This window comes from Cryptomeria japonica, chromosome 11 (assembly GCF_030272615.1).
Source record: "Cryptomeria japonica chromosome 11, Sugi_1.0, whole genome shotgun sequence".
NCBI classification, from domain to species: Eukaryota; Viridiplantae; Streptophyta; class Pinopsida; order Cupressales; family Cupressaceae; genus Cryptomeria; species Cryptomeria japonica.
In genome coordinates, this window is record NC_081415.1 from 351,380,838 (window position 1) to 351,403,046 (window position 22,209).

Below are 22,209 nucleotides of genomic sequence, written 5' to 3' on the forward strand. Positions count from 1 at the left end.
TCATGCAGTTGCTTATTGCCCACATTTTTTAAGGCTTTGGTGAGCCCATTTAATGTTTTGATAAACACAATTTATAATTTAAAAGCTTTCCCTAAAATAGTGTAGCATATGTCATTAAGAATGTGAAAGTTAATCTATAGATGGAGGGGAGAGGGTGAAATCATGCAGCCGCTGCTTCACCAAAAATTTGGGTTTTTTTACCTAGCACCCACAAAGTATATGCAAGACTGCAAGTATCCTATATGAAGTGCAGATCTGATCTGATTTGGGGGCCTCAGATGGATTGGAAGAAAGCAATGAAAAATCAGAAGAAACACTAAATCTTCTTGCAAATTGATAGGATATTGCTGCAAATTAATGAAAACAATGAACTGTAACAGGCTGAAAATTAAACTAAAACAATGATTATCACAACAACCTTATCATTAACTATTCAATCTCAATCTGAAACAAAAAATAATTAAATAACACACAAAAAAAAAAATGAAACCTAAGGCGAACATCAATCCTATCAAGTGGGCCTTTTCCTAATAAAACTGATGCACAGAACACAAACTCATTCTTTAAACGGTTGCTTTGCTACTAAAATACATAAATAAGTTTGTTTATAACAATTAAATAACTGCGAAGAACAAATCTTAACTCTAGAGAATGCTTAATACTTGCTTGATGAAAGAACAACTTGACAATGCAAATGAGAGATCTCTGTTGATAAGGGCTTGTCTTGAAATTACTTCCAACAATCATGCAATATGTGATTAAAAATCAATGAAATTTAATCATTTTCAAATTACATATTAATATGTAATGAATAGGTTATGTAACCTGAAATCAGACCACATCCATTGCTGATATTGATAATTCCATAACCTTCTAGTGCAGCAATAGAGACAATAGAGCCTTCCAATCACTCTAACTTGCCTCCCTAGTGCTTACTTGCTCAGAACTGATTACTTTGGCTTATCATAAGAAACAACCACCAAGGATTCACAATAACATTATTGACTGTCCATTAAAGTCTGATCTACAGAGTTGAACATAACAGGTCTGAAACTAGCAGAACATCACCTTCAGCTACAGATCAAAGACATCAACAAATAACTCCCAAGAGCCAAGGCACTGTCCACAAATCTATAAACATAAGAGTCATCCTTTTTAACCTTTTGATTTCCCTGAAGTGGTGTGATATTAGCTTGTATGGGTCTGAAATCAAAACAGTAGTACTTCCAGCAATATGAGTAATTTTGTCCAAGTCTGTTACAGGTACAATACGACTGAAACCTTCATCAAAATCACTTCCAAATGTCATCAGAATACTAAGGCCTGCAGCAGTTTGATGTCTTTTTTTGACACGGAATGGATGAATTTTAGCATCCCACCACAAAACTTCAACCTCCAAAAATCAGTGCCCTTCAACAAAGTGGGCCCTTCAAAAAATTCAGATCATCCAGAACTCAGAAAAAACCAATCAAAACTTGGTTGTGTAGCCTTTGGACAATGATTGAAGCAGTGCCCTCAAAAATCCAAGCAGTCCCTAGTCTTCAATGTGCGAGAGTTTTGACCAGCATCATGAAGGATATGGTCAGGTCTGAAAAAAACTCAGCAAACAACTCTGAAAATCACACCAAAAACTACCAAGAACCAAAAGCCGAAATCATCCAAAACCTTCACAATCAGCTCACTTCAAAAATCTTCATTTTCTTTGAAATACGGAATCCAAACTTTATTAGAAACCTTTGTGTTTTCTAAAAAAACACTAGACCAGCTAGGGTAGGTTTCTTACAACCAAAAAAAACAGATTGAAGAGCATTTTTGCTTCAAAAACACAGAAGAAATTCCTTTGTTAATTCCAACAACATTTTGTTATGGATGCAACTCTATGTTAGGATTGGTGAAATTTTAGGGTGTAGGGATCTGATTCTTCCTTTTAAGCTTGAAAAAACCTAAAGCCTACTCTTTTGACGGCTCTTTGTTATGTTTTGAAGTTGACCGTTTGGCCCAGTTAGTCGATCATCTTAGTTATAACTTAAGGGTTCTTCATCGTGTTTCTGCCAGCCCCCTTGCCTTAGGATTCTGGATGCTTTTCAATCTTTTTTATTTCCCTTAAGTCCTAAGTTCCACTTTGTCCAAGCTTCAAAAGTTTCGTGTCCCTTTGTTAGTCCCTATTTTCCTAGTTGATGCTAAGTTTCCATGTGCGCTATTAGGCGTTTTAAGTTCTCCCTTTCCCTGCGATCCCGTAGCACTTCGTATAGAGCAAGTTAAGCCCTTATGGTCAGTACCCCACCTGCCCGTAGGGGCTTGACGTGCTCTGTACAAACTGTAGCGGGATCACAGGGAAAGGGAGAACTTAAAATGCCTAATGTTGCACATGGAGACTTAGCATCAACTAGGAAAATGGGGACTAACAGAGGGACGTGAAACTTTTGAAGCTCGGACAAAGCAAAACTAAGGAATTACGGGAAATATAACTAAGTTGACCAGCTACTTGGGCCAAACGGTCGACGTCAAACATAACAAGGAGCCATGAAGAGAGTAGGGTTTAGGTTTTTTCAAGCTTAAAAGGCAGAATCAGATCCATAAAGCGTAAAATTTCACAATCCTAACACTATAAATAGCAGTGTTTTTTGAGAATAAACCTAGAAAGATCGGTACCATGCAAGCACTTACTTTAAATACCAGTGTTCTTCATGGACTAAAGAGAACAAATCCAAGAAAACCCTAAAAGATCAATGCCAGACATGTGCTTACTATAAATAGCAATGTTCTCCAAGGGTTGAAGAGAACAAACCCGGAAAGATGTAAAAAAACCCAGAATGCTACAAAGAGCATTGTCACCAACTGAAACTTAAATTGTTGTCCGAAACCAAGAAATTGTAAGCCAAGTTGTCGAAGAACATTGGAACATTTCCTGCACACTTGGAAACCTAAGGAAAACTCTGAAAACTGGCCAATGCTTGCAGAACAAGATGGCATAAAAATGGGGACGTTATATTTGACTTTATACTCATGTAGATACTAGGACGTGGCAATCTTGTTACAACAAATTCTAAATCAGATTGCCATATGGATTGTTTATTTTATTGAATAATTGTACAGATCTTGGTGTCCTATTCACTCATCAGCAGATTGGGTTGGGATAGCTCATTAATCCATTTTTGGCATATACTGTCTTGCACAGCAAAAGAATGTGCTTGGGCAACCAAAGAGTACCATGTGCAATAAAGAGACCGTCTGCACATCAAGGGAGCTACTTGTGCAGCCAAATAGATACCTTATGCACCAATAAAGATCACTTGTGCCAAAAACATGTCAGGTAGTGAACAAAGGAATCCTCTTGGACATCTAAATTTTATTAGCTTCCATGGGCAAGTCGTTAGCTTGTATGTATAATAAATCATCAACTTGCACAACCATGCAGACTCAGTTTTGAAAGGTAATCTAGTGGTGAACTGCATAGATGTTTACAATAAACAATAAATTACTGCATAGATGTTTACAATAAACTTTATATAAATGGATGCCATCCTCATACCCCCAACACCTCTTTTAAAGCTTTTTGAGGGATTTTACTCTACTTATTTAACCTATTCTCTGTGAAAATAATACAAGTGTCATTAAATATTTTAGACACTTTATCATTCAATTCTATGAATCTAAGTTGCCAATTTTTAAAATGTAAGATTAAGTTACCTTTTTTGATGATTTAAATTAAATTATTTAATAATTATCCATCTTTGCAACATCCCATAGTCTAAAAAAAAATTAAAGATAGGCTAAGAGTCTTAGAAGTGCAGAGAATTGAAAATGAATTCAATCTATAAGTCCAAGTGCAATCCTTGAATACAATCATGTAAAATGGAGATAAGGCATTTTATACCTAAATCCAACTATGGAAATCCAAACAGGTTGTCGTCCTTCAAATCTCCAACACCAAGGGTTTTCGTACTTGGATGCTTCAATCTCCAAAATGGAAGAAGTAATAAAATGACAAAACGGATGAATTAATGTGAGCTATGACTTCTCTTTTATAGGTGCCCACTTTGGCCCCTCTATTTTATATTTTAATTTTTTAATTTACTTTTCTCTTGAAGAATTTTAAGATAATTCTAAATTACATCCAAAGGCCCCTTCTGATTACATTTTGATTTAAGTGCTATAAACACTTATTAAATCATTACATAGGACCTATAATAATATTTAAAATAAAGTGATTGGGCCCAACTTAAAATATTATTAATTGTTTTATTTCCAAAAAGAGATATGAGACTCATATAAGACTAATGGAGAATGAAAACTATGCATACTGCAATGCCCCAAATTTTAAATCATGACAATAGCAAATAACGAATGGACCAACAATATTTTTGCATGCACATGACAACTCAGGTCCACACATTACAATGTTGTCAAAAGAAAACAATATCACAACCAATGCACAAGATGACACTACCTCATACATGATTGCAGAAGGTCTACAAATCCAAATACAAAAAAAATCAGTAGTCAATAGTCACGTGATTATAATGGAATGCCATCAACACAATAAAAATAGAGATAAAATATCCTCACAAGTGACAATAGAGTTCACAACTCTTATCATCAGCAGAAATGGAAGGCAAGACTGAGATGGAGTAAAGCATCAACTTAGAGTTACTGTTCAATCATTCAGGCCTACAGACATACATGAACACATTTAAAAGAATGGAATCACCACACCAAAACATTCTTTCAAGTATACCATAAGCAGTTGGTCACAAGAGAGTTATGACAACTCTTCTAAGTGTTGTCAAACAACAATCAAGCATGATTGAAAATGTGTGCACGTTCTCTAATGGATAGAAGAAACATAAAAAAATAAAATCACATCAAACCAAGTAAATAGAAAGGAGAAGCAACCCAAAGGTTCAATTCTTGTTAAGGAATTTTCTTTTTGAAAAACTTCGGAAACTAACCATTGTTACAGGTTCACCCAATTTGTGCAAGAGCACACCTTTCCTAATACAAGAAATGTGTTTTTGAGACTGCCTTGGCATTTTAGGGAACATATCTAGACATATAGGATCTCCCACTAGCAAAACACGCCATCCGAAATAAGGAAGAAAACCCATTTTGAACCACAGTATCCTATTTGGCTCCAAAATTTGTTTTGAACATGTCCAAGGGATCATCTAAAGGTCTAGCAAAAAAAAAAAATACACACAACTGCATTTTAAACCTTAAAAGCATCTATAAGGGCCTTGAGACCAAATTTGACAAGATCAAACCAATACAAGCAAAACAGTTTAGTCCCAAAGTGTCACAGACCACCCTACTTTTTTTTGGAAGTTGTTAGATATAAAATGCATTTGCAATGCCTTCAGAATATCCCCCAAATCTCAAAATGGGCTAGGCGAGAGCATACAATGCTTCGACTACAGTAGTAACTACAATGCATGCAATAATGCAAACATAATGAAATGGCAAGAAGCTAACCATAGCATCCAAGAGGCACAACAGGCCTCAATTAACGCTTATGCAACAGGCAATGTGTGTTAATGCAAACCACTAGCAGAATGTCTAAGCTGGTTCAAACCAAAATGATTGATTACACTAGCCTGTTTAATGCCAAAATGGGATAATGAAATATGTTGGGTCTACTGGTGAACCGACCAATACCTATTAGCATGATATGCATATGAACTAGCAGTAAATCATTCAGTTTTAGATGATAAAATGCATACAAATATATTCGTTTGGCAGTACTACAATCCGGGGCTTACAAAATGGGCATGAAATGCATTATAGTCGAGCATAAAATGATGTATACTATTGAAAGCAAGTTGATTTATTATTGTGATCAGAAGTATGAACTGATGCAAGTACAAGGATTAACTCAATATACTCCAGAAGCATAGACAACAAGCTGCTCACCGATCATAGGCTGAAAAAAATGTTGGTATACACAGCCAAGCTGATGTAGGTTGATTGAAATCCTCCTAAACTCAACTACGATACAGTAAACTGCCTCTGTAATTGATAAACAATGAAAATCAAGTCTGATCAGCAATATAAACACTCAGAAAACTAGCACAAATGTGCTCAGCACACACCCAAACAGGTTGAACCTCCCGACAGATGAACCAAATTGATATCAGATTGAAACAGAAATCAGACTAATTGTAGGTATGAAATAGGTATTGATGCTGTTCTTACAGCAAGTACAAATTCCATAAAAACCTCAAACATCCTTCTGAAACATGTTAAAAATCTTCAACAACATTGCATCAGTAACATTCAGCAATCAAAAGTTTATCAAAATATGTCAAATATTTCCATTTTATTAGTTCCACAGAGAGAACATAGCTCACAGAACAAATCTGATCTTATGTTGAAATCACCATATCGAGCTAGGAGGGTTTTTGTCCTCGAAACCTGTATTCCCAAAGAGTTTTCATCCTCAAGAAATATTAATAACTCACATTTGTGCTCAGAGCAAATGAAAATGAAAAATAACCAGTAACCCTTCTTTCAAAGACCCAACCTCCTTTTATAACCTTTTCTAAGCTATTTTGGAAAAGCTTTTTTTCCTTTTTATTGCTCTTTTGAAAAAGGGTTTTTCATTTTTTTAATTGCTTTTCCAAGAAAGTGTTTTTTTTTTCTTTTTTTGGAAAAATATTTTTCCTTAATAAAATAGTATAAAGTGTCTTTATGAGCACTTTTCAGCATCTTGAGCACTGTGACACTTATCTTCTCACTTAAAACACCTTTTTAAATAATTAAATTTAAGTAGTCATTTAAAATATTAAAATCTAACTCCTTGACAACTTAAATATTTATATTATTTTCCCTTTTCCAATTCCAATTATCTTATGGTAAATCTTTGGATGATGAACTAATGGCTGAACAATTGCTCACATGTGAGGATAGGACACTACATAAAGCAAGTGATAACGTTTAAGATTCCCCCTATATGTTTTTTTCCAAAAAAATCTTGGACAATTTATATATAACTTCACACATGCGGAATATGGCAATGATAAATGATATCATAAGATTCATATATAACTTCTAACAGTGTAAATTACCAAATTCTGAGCATTACGAAGGTATGTCATCTCCAACCAACATACAAGGCCTTCTAAATTGAATACAATGATAAATAACTTGTAGAAAGTGCTGTTGCAATAGTTTGCTAAACTGAAAAGGAAGTAGAAAGCCTTAATTCAATTAGGACATCCAGCTGATCATGCCCAGAAAACTTCCCAGCATTGAAGCCACATCCAAAGGGTTTGAACAACAGTACCAAACCCCCATAAAAATGACCTTATTTTAACATACAACATGCTGCTCATATGGGGCAGGTCTGATATGAAATTTGGATGTATGAGAGGGTTGATGGCAGTGTGTTTTTAGTTCCAACATTAAAATGTCTGATAATCACCACTTAAACATGCTCGAGACTCCCTAAATCTGCAGCGATGGCCTGTTAAGCTTTCTACACTCTTCCAAGCTGCTCAGACTTCCAGAGATCCGTCCTCAAACAGCATCAACACAAATCACAGTCTGAAAATTAAATTCAGTTCCCTTTTCAATGCAATCCCAGCACTAACATGAAGGAACAGCCTGTTAAACAATGATAAAACACCACGAACAGGTAAGCAGATCAATTCAAACTTTGGTGAAAAAATAGCACTCGGTATTCCCCCCTAAATTCCCTTCAAATTTCGTCAAATGATACAAGCCCAGTCAACAAGATGTTCGAGTCAGACTAAGCAATACTGAGGTGCTGCAGAGGGGTGCCTTTGGCCTTAAAATTCATATTTAAAATCTCAGACATCATATCTCCTAATCAAGAGTCTCCACCAACAATGGAGGACTAGGTGCCATCTCAAGAAGGGTTTTGAGCCTCACGCAATGTCTAACTGATCAGAAATCCCATGCCCTGTCACAAATGACACTTTTCTAGCTGTTGTATCTGTACAGCTTGTTAGGAAAACCAATCAGTAACAAACGTCAACCAAACTGTTCCCTGGGTGTTGCCAAGCCAGAGGAATTAATTTGGAATTCTTTCCATGTAAGAATACTCTGAAAAATTCAAATATGGTGCCCAAATATTTACCTGACAAACTCCTTGACAAAAACTTCACAAATTAAACTTTGGTCATACCTGCAGATTTTTTTGCACAGAACCTATAACTCTGAATGAGCCACACCACATAAACCATGGAGGATCTTTTCACTATCGTGATTGATCTTCTCCAAGAGGGTTTTTGTCCTGTAGAAGCTAAGATTAACCAAGTTCAATCCCACAAGAACCACAAGCTTTCACCAGAAGAAATTGAATAAAATTCATGATACAAATGAGCTCTTTTAGTGCAGTTCTACATGCCAAACCTAAGCCTCCAAAATATATCCGACAAAATCTCTCAGAATATATTGATATATTCGTTAAGTGACAGTTTATTTATTTCACTACTGTTGCACAGAACTCTCCTTGTTTTCGTGCTGAGAACAAGGTTGATTTTATACATCAAAGAATACCAAAATAGACTCACACTAATCTTCCTTTATCTGGGGAAATCACAACTACCCCTAAATTTTCTCTAACCTCTCTATACTTAGGCTAAAACAAATAGATCTTGTTTATTTGTTGGGTCATTATAAATTTATAACAGATTGCTACCTACGTGCATGAGCCTAGAAACATCTAGAATTATTCCAATATATTATTAATGCACCTGCATCATCTTCAAACCCCCTTATATAATATTCCTGCCAAACTTTCCAGAGGACTCTTGTTTTAAAATCACTTTTCAACTAAAAACTCTTTTTTGCTCCAAAAGACTTTGTTATTTAAATAATGATAATTTTTTATATGCAAGGTATCTATTTTATGCATCCATAATTTAAAACTTTTCATGCCCTTTCCAAGGAGTTATAACACTAAGGTTCTTTTAAAATATTTTGAACAAAATCAAGCAACCTTAGTAAAATAATTAAATTATATCCAATAGTACACCTGATTTGTGGAAACTATCGAAAATCATTGAGATCAAAATATGACTATACTGGAATGATATCGATGATGAATAATGAAAATAGACACTCTTTCCAAGTATCTTGGATAACGCATCAAGAATTGAAAATCACTTCAAAAAGTGGCATAAGAGTCCTCTAGATCATCTGAGCTCATTGCTAACATCAAACATCTCATTTGGCACAAGTGATGGTCACCAAAAATGTCAAAGCTAACTACAATGCTGAAGTGATCGAAAATGGGGACATTACATAACGTCAACTTGTAAGGCATTGTTCACAAACATTATAACCATTGAATTGCAATATGTTTAAGCTTTATGACCCATGTTTAAAAAGATTGAAAATAATACTTTCAAAAGAAAGAAGAAATTGTACTATTTACATGCATACAAGTCTTTTAGGAATGCAACAAAAGAAACATGAGTTCAAGCACAACTCGCAAATCTTAAGAGCTAAATGCATCACAATCAAATCATAATATATTCAATAAGTAACTACTCAACTTTGAATGAAATATAGGCCTAAGTACAAATAGTTAAGACTTCACAATACATGAAATTTCTATTACAAAGCATGATACAAATTAAATTCAAGCGACCATTACCAACTATTTAAAACATGATGTTTGCATTCCAAACATGACCAAATATAAAGGTGATTCAAATATACAGTTACAACTTATATCAAGTTTATGAATAATCTCAATTTACAAATTTTCAATTATGTGAAACCCCAAAAAGCTTGGAACAACACATTGCACTCAATGTTTTTTGCATTAACTCCAAGATGCAATGCCATCATTCCAATGCAAATACCAATGGAGATAAATTACCTTCCACCCAACCAGCGTGGCACCCAAAGGCACACTCTACTACATTGAGAGACACAGGCAAGAGTTATCAAACACAAACACAGCAAATAAGATTGGCATTGAATACACAACAAACATGCTTTCTCAGCACATAATTGCAGACAGCCAATCTGTTGGTTGAAAATTTTGTACACTTGGGGAAATATACAAAATTGTGGTTTCAACCACAGCACATGAGTAAAAACTCTCCTAATTAAGGGAAGGTTCCCCCTATCTAACTAAAACTTGGAAAATAAAATAGGATGGGACAGCAATCTTTCTTCTTTTTTCAAGAAAGACAATTATCCTTTTCTCATCACAGAAAAGGATAGCGATTGAATATAAACAGCAGTAACCACTTTCAAATGAAATGAGAGAAAGGAAATGAAGTTTCCTGAAAGCTCAAAGACTCCTGTCACTTCCTTCGGGACGGGACAACAATATCAAGCTCAAAGACTTGACTATTGGAAGTCCTATCTACCCTTTGCTATACTAAATTTTACAACGAATAAAAGATAACAGCTCAAAGAATGGAATAATCTATTCTTTCGACACAAAGACAAGAACTAATGCAAGCTCAAAGACTTGCTGCTATTTCTTATCAAACAGTAATTTTTCCTCAAGAATAGACGCAAGCTCAAAGACTTCCTGCTCCTTCAAGAGAGTTTCCTATTTTAATTAATCTTCTCTACTTGCAGCTCAAAGACTTCAAATCAGATTGGACTAAGCTCCTTTAGAAACACTTTGCATAGAAGAAATAAAAAGATTCAAACTCAAACATGTAGCTCAAAGACTCAAAACTTGAGTAATCCCTCTTTATTATTCTTCAAAAACTTTCAATCTGTTGGGAGTATTTAAAACTGAGTCAAGTTTATAGGCCCATTTCAAAATTTTGCCCTGCATTTCCAAATGATTAAAATAAGTCAGTTTGAATGGCCTAGTTAGCAAGGGGGTAAAATGGAGCCGGTTGATTTTCAGTGGGTAAGGCTCGGGATTCATGTCCCACACCTTTCATTTGGCCTATGCAGTGATGTGCAACTTTCAGAATTCAGTTTGGATAAGTTTACTAGGTACCCATTTCGAGGGGTGAGCTGAAAGTGCATTCTAGGCACAAGTGCAAATTTTATTAAGTAGCCTACTTTGGGTGTTTATATCTTTTGCCATGTTTATTATCATGAATAATTTCAAAATGGATTGAATTTTATGCATAAATGTGAGTCAACATGCAAAATTTCAAGTCCTTATGAATCCGTTTGCTCAGTTTTCAAAGCTCAATCCGTTTGTAGTTTGTGATGTTTGCACAAGTGTGAAAATTGCCTCAGTAAGCGTCATGCCAAAGCGTTTCTTCCGGGTTAATGTTGGTATAAATGATGAGCCACGTTTCAAATTTCAAGGCTCTACCAATCCGTTTGCTCAGTTTTCAAAGCTCAATCCGTTTGTAGTTTGTGATGTTTGCACAAGTGTAAAAATGTCCTGGTGAGCGTCATGCCATAATGTTTGTTCCAGGCTGATGTCAGTATAAATGATGAGCTACGTTTCAAATTTCATGCCTCTATCAATCCGTTTGATCGGTTTTCAAAAGAGCTCATTTTACCATCAAATTCAGTTATCCGCACTCCAGTGTTATATCAGTTAATGTAGCCGTTTTGGTGAGTGCACCATTTGCATCCTGTCAGTCTGGTGATTGAACTGAGAATTCAAAGATTTAATATGTACTTTAAGGTACCTGTGTTCCAAATTTGAGGACCCACGGAGGTCGTTTGATATTTTTGAGAAAGGCATCATGTGTTGCCAGAACATTGACTTCATCAGGTCCGCAGTGTCGACAAAGCCAATTGGCCGTTTTCGGAAATTAATATCTCTTTGCTCGGGACTCATCTTGAGAAACCATTTGGTAGATGTCATCCTTGTATATCAAAGTACATGCCTGTCAGATGGCGAGCTCTAGAAAGGTGTTTTGACCACATTGAAAATTATGTCTTCGCGATTAAATGCGAAAATTGTGGCGTAATTGCCTGAAGGTTGTAAAATGCGGATTAATGATCCGAAAACAATGCCGATCATTTCCAGAGGTGTGTTTGAGGTCCGTGAAGCATTCTAGGGGTCGGTTGCATGAAAACGAAAATTTTTTTAGTCGGACCCACTTTGGGGCCCGACCTGGCTCATGCCTGTGCCGTACTAGTTTATTGGCGACTTTGTTCACTGAGAGTTTTTTTTCAGAATGTCTAAGTATGGATTGTAATCATGAGACATGTCATGAGGTTTGAAAAGACTGTAGACTTCCAGGCAATTTCAGATTGGCGATTTTAATGCCAATTTCTCCTCCAGCAACAGATAAGAGATTTAAAAAAAATGCAAATGTATTTTGGAAATAGTGTGGAATGGAGAGGGGATTGATCATTCAGCAAATATAATTCGCATAATGAATTCTCTTTCTTTTTGCTGTTCGCGTGGTGTTTGGGTTGAAGAGCCATTTGAAACTGAAACAATGCTTTTGGCAAATGACTTTACCAACAACTCCCCTAAATTCCAGAGAAGGCAAAATAGCTTATGTTTGAATATGCTGGGCCAGATGTTTTACATTGCGTGGGAAAGAGTTCATAGATAATGACTTCCTTCCTCCTTCACGTGGCATTGGCAGCCAGTTTTCTTAAAAAAAAAGAGATGCATATCGGCTGATGTAAAGCCATCTTCCCAAGCTCAGAGGTAAATGTTGAAAGGGGGCAGCGATACCATGTTTTAAAACAAATGCCAATTGCCATGTGCACGTGATGTTGAAGGGGGCAGCAGAAGACTTTCATGCACTGTGGATTGGGCAAGGTAACAACAGTTCTCCTCACGTGGCTGTTTGGAGGCAAGTGCTGATTTGTTAACAGCAAATGGCAAATGCAAATTGGCAGGTGTAATTCAAATCCATGTTCTGCCAAAGTTTTCCCTCTGCGTGGTAAAGGAACAGTGTGACATGAGGACACCAGCAGCAATCAAAAATTACTAAAGTAAACATAGCACCTCCCTTCCCCACGTGATAACTAGAGGGGGCATTGAAATGTGTTTTAAACAAAGGCCATTGGCAGGTGTAAAAGCTGAACTCCACAACCAAGCTGCCTCCTCCCTGCGTGGAATAGAATATAGAGTCTGGAGGGCAGCAATGCCATTTCTTTTAAGCAAATGCAATGATCTGGAAAGGCATTTCAAAACCTCCCAATGCAAAGTGCATTATGCAATGTGTAAATGCTTACTCTCCCTCTATGTGAACCTACAGATTGAAGCATTGAAAATCCAAACAAGATGAAATGTGGCTTTTGAAATAGAAAGAAAATCAATTGCAAATAGAAATTTCAGTCATCCTCTTCCTCACGTGAGTATGAATCTTCCAGCATCCTCCTTGTGTGAAAATAGAGGCATTCAAGTTGCAAAAAAGAAAAAATCGCCATGAAAGTCTCAGAAAAGAGCTCCAAAAGTGCAGCTACAGGAAAATCACTTTATCCCACATTGGCTGGGAAGTGCACTATTTTGATGTTTATAAGCAAGAACGCACAGTAATATAATGTCTAAGCCATAAAGGCTTTTGACAGATGGTGCCTATGGGCGCCCAAGGTGGGCCCACACGTGAGCACGAATCCCAAGGCGACGGAGGAGTTGACTGGATGGCGATCAGGTGGACCCCACGCGGGCACGCTTCCCAAGGCAGACGGGCAAAATTTTGCAGAGAAAGGTCGGGTTAACGAGTGAGCAAATTCGAGATGGATCGACGGTGAGCGCTATTTCGCGAAGGGAAGATGCACGCGAGTTACACCCTGCGAAATAGCGAAAGTGAACGAGAGTCGTCCACGTGTCGTGATAGGTGGCAGTCCAGCAGGCGGGTCCCGGTGAGGTGGCACACAGTTGGCGCACAGGTGGCAGTCCAGTGGCGATGACATGGCGGCCAAGTGGCAGTGACGAAGCAGATGACGTGGCGGTGATGAGGTGTCATCCCAGGTGGCGTCCGATCAACCCCATCGACCAATCAGAGGCTGCCACGTGGCAAAAACGTCAGGACCAAATGGAGGCCAAAAAAAATCAAAATTAAAATGAATAAATGATATAGTTCTGACTATATTAAAATTCGAAATATTTAAATGACTGAGCACAAATGGGAATTAATTCGCCCAGGGTCTAAATTTTGGCCAAAATATAAAGTATTATATATCGCCGGAAAGCTCTCAGAGTGAGGAATCTGATTATGAGGTTAATTTTGACAAATGTGGGATATTTTGGAGGCAGTTTCCACGGGAACAAAATTCAGTTAGAGAGGAGACACTTGGCAATTCAGTTGCAGATTTGATTTTCTTCTCTCCTCTTTTTATTCCCGATTCTTCTCAGTTGTAGGGGTTCCAGTTTTTGAGAGATTTGCTCCAAGGGAGAAATCCGAAATTGCAGGTTCCAGTGATGGCATCCTTTTATCAATGCAAATGACAGTGTGTTCGTCTATGTTTTCATTGTTGTCTTTACTGTAGGTTTAGTTTCAGTTTGCAGGTTCACACATATGCAAGGCATGTGTGAGTTTCCATGAAATTGTCTCCAAAATGTACTCAGATTCATATAATTTCATATTATCAAAGATAATTTGAGTTGTCTCTTTTAGATTCCTCTAAGAGTGTAATGTTGTCTTTTGGGTATTCTTCAAGGAAGGATTTAAATCCTAAAATCCAGCATTAATGATTTTGAATGCATATTGGATATCTACATATAAGTATGGTTTTGTGACAGAGCAGAGGATTGTATTAATGTAAGGCATTGACACATGAAAATTTAATGTTGAAAAGAACTTGCATCTGAGATTTTTCATCCAGTTTTATGCATGACTCTGTGGCCTGGATAAGGCACTGGTCTCTTGTAATATTGAAAGGTTGTCAGAGCACCATTTAAAAATCCAAAATCAGAATATCTTTTATATTTTATGTTATGTGAAAGTGTCCCTCCATCTCATGATTCGAAAATGTTGAAGTGCAAGTGTGGATCTAGCCCATCTACAATTACCTCTTAGTTTTTGAACCTTTTGAGATCCATCTGCTTTTGCTTGATGCAGTCTTGTGTGTAATAGATCTGATTAAATGCATCAAAGGTATACCCGCCTAGGTTTTGTAGAGCCTGAAGAGTAGAAGAATTCATATCCTTGTCATGTTGTCCAAGCCCTGAGGTGTTTCATTGATTGAGATTGGCTATCTCATAGATAGATTTGCAGGTATACTTGGGTTATCACTTTTGGTGAACAACAAAAATGGCGACTCTGCTGGGGATGTTGAATAGAAATTGCCTAATTTCATCCAGTTAGTCAGTCCATTGCATATGCACAGAGTTGAAAGTGGTTTTATGGTGAAGAGAATAGTCCTTGTTCTGGATCTACAGAATGATGTGTGTATCATGTCATAGTTTATGAAGGAGTAACGGTGAATGCATGGTTGGAAGTTGTAAGAAATCCTTTCAGCTGTGTGTGAATAACTAACTGAGACTTCATTAACTAACTAAGACTTATTCCAACTACAGTCCTAATTGGACACAACTTGTAGTTGCCTTACATGTAATTACAAAAGTGCAAGTAATGTGTAACTTGCATTTTACAAAAATACTTTTACATGTAACTTGTCAAAACAAAATTACAAATGCATAACTAAAACTGTTCCATGTGTCTAAAGACACGACTCTAACTGCATCATTCTTTGTCTGTGATGATCTTCATGTCGCTTCAGGATGCTAGAACTTGAAGTATTCTGGATTGGTATAGACATCTTGAACCGGAACAGGAACTTGCATCCTTGTCTTCTTGCTTGGGGTAGTACTATCTTTTCAGGAGGGAAATGGTTGCCTTCCTCTTTTCATGTCAAGACCATCTTTGTCTTGAAAGCATTCTATGCTCGCAACCATGAATTGTTGTTGTATCTTTTTTTTGTATCGTCCTCCATTTCTTGAAATTTGCTTGCAAAATAAGGCCCATGCCTTAATCCATTGATTTGGTAGATCGTGTGTGCAAACCGGAATGACAAGGGAAGAGATAAATTGATGCGAAAATGGGCTCACAAGTGAATTTTGGGTTTTGGAAGTTGCATTACATGTTGGGGGAAAACAAGAGCATTAACTTGCAATTGCGGGGAACAAACATGCAACTTCATATGTGTAATGGGTAAACACAAGTTTGCACTTGTAATTGGACCTTTAGAACTCATTTTCAAGTGTTTTTTGAGTGCATTTTGGACCAATTTCGGGTTCTGGATGGCTGGCAGCAGGTATACTTTAAATGGGGAAAATGAATGAAGGTGTGAAATGAGTGGATGAAATGGTATGTACGGATGATAGAAATGATTATGAAAAGATTTTGGGAAGATCATTTTCAAGAAAATGAGAAAAACTTTCAACATGTAATCCGGTTCTAAAAACCCGATTTTGAAAGGATGGGTATTTCTCATCTTTGCAACTTGGAATTTCAACAAAAGATAGTTAAATCTTTTATCCGTAAGGGAAGAACAATTATTTTCATCCAACTTGTAATTGGGATTTAAAATCCCGAATACAAGTAAAGAGGGAAAATGGGGAAGAACAATGCAATTCTATAATTGCTTTACAAAAGGGAAAATCTCTCTCACAAAATCTGATTTTTGGGGAAGAACCAACATATTTGAAAACAAGAAAAATGAAACAAGAAGAAAATAAGAAAACAAAAAAAACAAGAAAAATGAAACAAGAAGAAAAGAAAAGAAATCAAACCTTGCTTCAAACTGAAAATGCCTCTTCAACAAGATGATTAATCTTTGAAATAAAGAAGAATATCTCTTAAAAAGAAATTAACCGTATTCCAAAACCCTAGCCACGTTTTTGAAAAAATGCCCAAAACTGAAAAACGTGGCAGCAAATGCATGAGAAATGACATGGAAAATGGCCAAGACTCTTTCTAACCTCAACACCTTAGCATACCAAGCCAAAACGATTCATAACATTGCTGATTTGTGGCACATTCCAAATGGCAAAAAAACGTGGCTGTTGTTATAAAGCTAAAAACCAGCAATCTTAACCTCCATGTGGCGTGAAAGGTGTTTGAAAATGTATAAAAATAGGGAGGAATCCAAAACGCCTTCTATCTCCCAAAAAAACTCCACAAAAATTTGCCTAAAATCCTCAAAAAAAACGTTTTTCCTTGCAATTCGGGTTTTTTTGGAACCAATAACAAGTTTAAAATTTCACTTTTTCAACATGTTAGGCAAAATCGGGATTTTTTGACCAAATAGCAAGTTTAAAATGTCAAAAATGCACTTTATGAGCAAAATCGGGTTTTTTGGACCAAATAGCAAGTTTAAAATTGTCACTTTATTTCATTTCTAGGCAAAATCGGGTTTTGGAGAGAGATGTGCAAGTTTTAATAACTTGCACATATGTAATAGGGGTTTAAAATCCCTTTTACATGTAAAAACCATTAAAGTAGGGGTTTTTAGACCAAACTGCAAGTTTACTTGTAATTTAGCCAAAAAATCCCTATTTTAACTAAAAAAGACCAAAAAACAATAAAAATGATAAAAACAACAAAGAAGAAATTTAAAACAAATTACAAGTAACATCTTTTAAATAAAAGTGCACATGTAATAAGCCAAAAATTCCCCTACAAAGACCAAAACAATGAATATCATTAAAACTTGCAGTTTGAAGAAAATTCTCCACCTACAGTCGGGATTTTAAAACCTGATTGAAGGAAAGACATAGAAAACGAACCCAGAGTTCGACGAAATTCGAAACGTAGTTCGAGGATGGACTGAAGATTAAGCCAGTCCAAGGATTAGTCGAAATTTTGCCTCAGGAAGCGTGCCACAGAGTAAAATTTTTCATTTTTTCACAAAAATTTCATGTAGTGGTCTTTCATTTTTGGAAACAAAAATGAGGACAACACAATCCAATCAACATCAAAGAGGAAGAGAGTTTACAGAGAAAAAATTGACACCCTCATTCCTATAACAATAAGAGGAGACCACATTTACAAATTCCTTCTTACAACTAATCAAATTCAGATTTTTACTGACACACATACATACCAGAATTTCCATCTATGCCATTCCACTATCCTTGATCATTCATTTAGCAACAAAATAAAACACCCAAATAACTACTCAAGTTTGTAATGTCCCCTTCCGTGGGGTAGTGGAAATGATCCATTAAGCCTATTTAATTTTCGTAGGCTGATTTCAGAATATCAATAAATAAATTAAATTAATTAATTGAAGTTGTCCAATTATTTCAATAAAGTTACTAAGTGAAAATTCTAAGGGAAAATATTAAAGAGGATTTGGGGGGCTCATTTGCTCATGCTTGTTTATATTCTCTATCGTGGCTTTTAGAGCTTCTTGTTAGACCAAACTGTAGGATGGAAACCCTAGGGGAAATCAATTTCAATGGTGGAAGAGCTACCCTAGCTGGTTGCAAGTGGAACTACACATATTTCACACTTGGATTTATCAATTGGAGGCTGATAAATTGTGAAGTCTTGCAAGTAAGACAATATAGTAGGTAATTGATAAGAGTTTACCAGTTTTCTTGTGTTGCTGGGTGATAATATTGGTTTGTGGTGGCATACGTTCCTGGCTGATTGTGGACAATTTATCCAATCTTATTGTTGGTGAAAACATCTATATGTTGGGCATGGATTAATTCACATGTCTGGGCAACAATTTATCTAAGCAATTGGAGGATTGTTGTATACTTTGTTGTTCAACAAACTTCATTTTGGCTGGCATCGAAACACATATGTTAGGTTGAATGGCCCATAGATGTTGGACGTGCGGTGCAGACTGGAATTTAAATCATATTGCTTGGCATAAATAGTTGTTACCGCTGGTGTGAGGGTTTGATTTGCTGGCTGGGCACCTAACTCTTTTCATTTCTGGGTGATTCTTCTTCCATGCTTGGCTAAGCTTTAGCATTTTAGCTTTTGGTGCATACTCCAATGTTCATGTGAGGGAACTCAAGGAGATTACATTCAGATAAAGGGAGTTTTTGTAGACAAAGATGATTGGTTTCTCCATGATGGGATGTTGATATTAGAAGAATGGTAAATGGCAATTCTAGTTGTAACTAAGGTTAGAAATTGATTTTGTATAGTAAATCACCATTTAAAATCTCAAGATATTTGGATATATTACTCAATGTGAACTATCTGTATTGTTCTTTCAAATTGTTGAATGCATGTCAAGTTCATGAATGTTATGTAAGCGAAAAAATGTTCAAAAACACACCAGACAATTGTCATAAACATTACAGCAGATCCTTCATAAGTATGCTTGTAAACTGTATGGCAAAAAACCTATTTATTACACATTGAAGAAGGGAAACAAAAATTGCAAGGGAATTGGTCAGGGATATTGCAAAGTCTCAATATTAGATTTCAATTCTTCTTAAAAATCTAACAACCATACAAAATCCAAGTTTCTCCATTAAAGGACCTTAAGCTCTCACAGAATGAAACTCAACAATTCAAAAATTATGATCATATTCACTTGATCTAAATCATAAGGAAGGTACACTTTTGAAGTCACATAAGATTTATGAAAAAGATTTCAAGGGCTTTGGGGAAATTTTACACTTTCAGAAAAAGATTCAAAAGAACCCAATTGAAATTCTAACACTACGTGTATGTTTCTAAACCACTTGAAATCACAAAAACACATTCAATATCTACTGAAATGAAATTTAACACCCAATTGAGCAAAACCAACAATAAATATATAAATTCCTCATGTTGTACACAAATGAAAATATTGCAATATTTTGTTACCACTCACCACACAACATGAATACAACACCCTTATCATTTCATTTACAAAAAAAAATAGAAAGAACCGCCCTCCAATTTCCAAAACAATTCTGCACAGCATACATTTTCCATAATATACAAGTTATGGACCAAAAAAGCTACCTTGAGAGCGAGCTATCCCAAGTGAAGATGCAAAACCAAGCAAGCTTCTATCAAGAAATCACAATCTCTCCAAGCAAGTTTGAATAAAAAAATCGAAATCTCTCCAAGAAACAATCCTTTAAATTCGTTCAAATGCAAGCTAAGGTTTGAATACAAGGTTTTTCTCTCTTAGTCAAATTTTCTTGCATAAGGTAGAAGGTAAAAGATGAAAGATAGAATTATCCCCATCCCTAATGCATTTATCGTTTTTCTCCTTTTCACATTTCAAATACAAGCTGTTTCAATCAATCTGAAATCTGAAACGACCTTCTCACCCTCTATATCAAGTCATTTTAGATTTATAACAAGTCACATTTGCACCCAAGGAAAATATAAACATAATCCACTCTATTTTTCCAATAAATATTATTATAATAGCATTTTTGAAGATCTTTAAATTCTCGATATCAATTCCAAACACCCCACTTAATACTTCACTTGCATTTTACCTTTTCGCTAAGCTATATAATCATTTTCACTCATAGGAAACTATATGCACATGTGAAACTAATAAAAGCATGCAAGGAACATAAACACACGACGAGTCGTACACAAATTAGGAACCAAAAATTCATGTGATTCAGATAGAGTTTCACAAATATAGACAACCCACGTTTTAGTACCTCACAAGAAGCAATATATTTTTAGAAAACCAATCAAACCGTGTGACTACCACCAAATTAACTAGTATATCTTTGTGGCATCCTAAATTGTATTTGCCTACAATTTTGTCCTCACTTAGGCCTTTGGCATTCGTCTCCTAAGGGCTGATTGAAGCTCTATTTCTGCTCACACTAGTCATCAAACTCAAATTTTCACTGTCTACACTTTCCTCCCCTTAATCTTGGGACCTTGATGTACGAGACCAAGGCGCTAGGCACCATGGTTTTCTCAAAAAGGGCCCATTTTGGGGCCTCATAATGGTCACTCAGTTTGAGCAGGAACCTAGATCCCGTGTTGGCTTGTGTCGGAAATTCAATTTTTTTTTACTAGCAAGTATAAAAGGAGGCCTACCCCTCTCATTTTGATATAGGACATTCATAATTCAAATTCATCATCAAGCAAAATTGAGATCTACATTCAAGTGATCAAGCATTGGAGCAGAAGCAAAGTCAAGATTCAAGCATTGGAGATGACATTCATGTTCTATGTTTTATGAAGACTATCTACATGAAACCCTAATTCCTTGTGAAGACAAGCAAAACATCATTAAAGGTATATCATTAGTGTTTCAAACATTTTCAGCCTTTCCCTCAAAAGGAAAACACTTTACTGGAGTATTTCATTTACATTTCAATTCCATTTCATGGTTAATTCCAAAATCAAGGTTTGACCTAAGTCAAACTCCTATTCCCAACAATTTTCCCCTTTTCACTGTGTGCAAGAACAGGTACAAAGCTACATTTCAAAGGAACGACAGGAATCGCAGAGATGAATAGGATCCCCTTTCGACGGCGAAAAGCTAGGAGGAACAAGGCAACCACCACCACGGTCTTGACAATTCAGGCCGAATTTCGAGGAGCAAATCCTAACCTTCATCTACAACTCAGATCCAGGTTTGTGGCTCCATTTGACGAATGTAGCTCACTGTTTATGCATAATTGCTTCAATAATCCACCATTGTACCCTAATCTTTTACAATTCAAAAATACAATTCAATTCAAGGGAAAGAAGAGTCTCCACTTAGGAAACCAAGAACCTAATCGGAATCAAGGTTTATTAGACTTAGATCTATCAAATTCCTATCTTTCCCCAATGTGATGGTAAATAAGCAAAAATTAGTGGTTTTACTACATTCTATAGTGAAACGCTAAATTTTTCACCAACATATTTTGGTGAACCCGACATCTTACACCTTAATTTCTGATTTGTGATCTCAAATCTAACTATTTATGCATTTTCAAATTCAAATTTACACTTGCAAGTTTAAGTTCCAATTGAATTACATAAATTTAGAGGTTAAATTCACACAAACCCAAATTTATAATTCTAAATTTCAACTTGTGGGTTGCCTAATTTGGATTCATTATTTCAGATCTGATTGTTTATGCATTTTAAAATCAAATTTGCACTCATAGATCTTATTTTCAATTAAATTACATAAATTTAGAGGTTAAATTTACAAAAACCCTAATTTATTTTTCCTATAGTGAAACCCTAAATTTTTAAGCAAAAAATAGTAGTTTTACTACATTCTATAGTGAAACCCTAAATTTTTCACCAACATATTTTGGTGAACCCAACATCTTACACCTTAATTTCTGATTTGTGATCTCAAATCTAACTTTTTTTGCATTTTCAAATTCAAATTTACACTTGCAAGTTTAAGTTCCAATTGAATTACATAAATTTAGAGGTTAAATTCACACAA

At 35.9% G+C, this 22,209-nt stretch overlaps 1 protein-coding gene across 1 annotated transcript in view; it reads right to left on the minus strand.

Annotated features, from left to right (window-relative positions):
* The window catches only part of LOC131079899 (PTI1-like tyrosine-protein kinase At3g15890), a 158,964-nt gene that overhangs the window by 2,358 nt on the left and 134,397 nt on the right, over positions 1 to 22,209 (minus strand). The gene's annotated exons all lie outside the window — the stretch shown is intronic.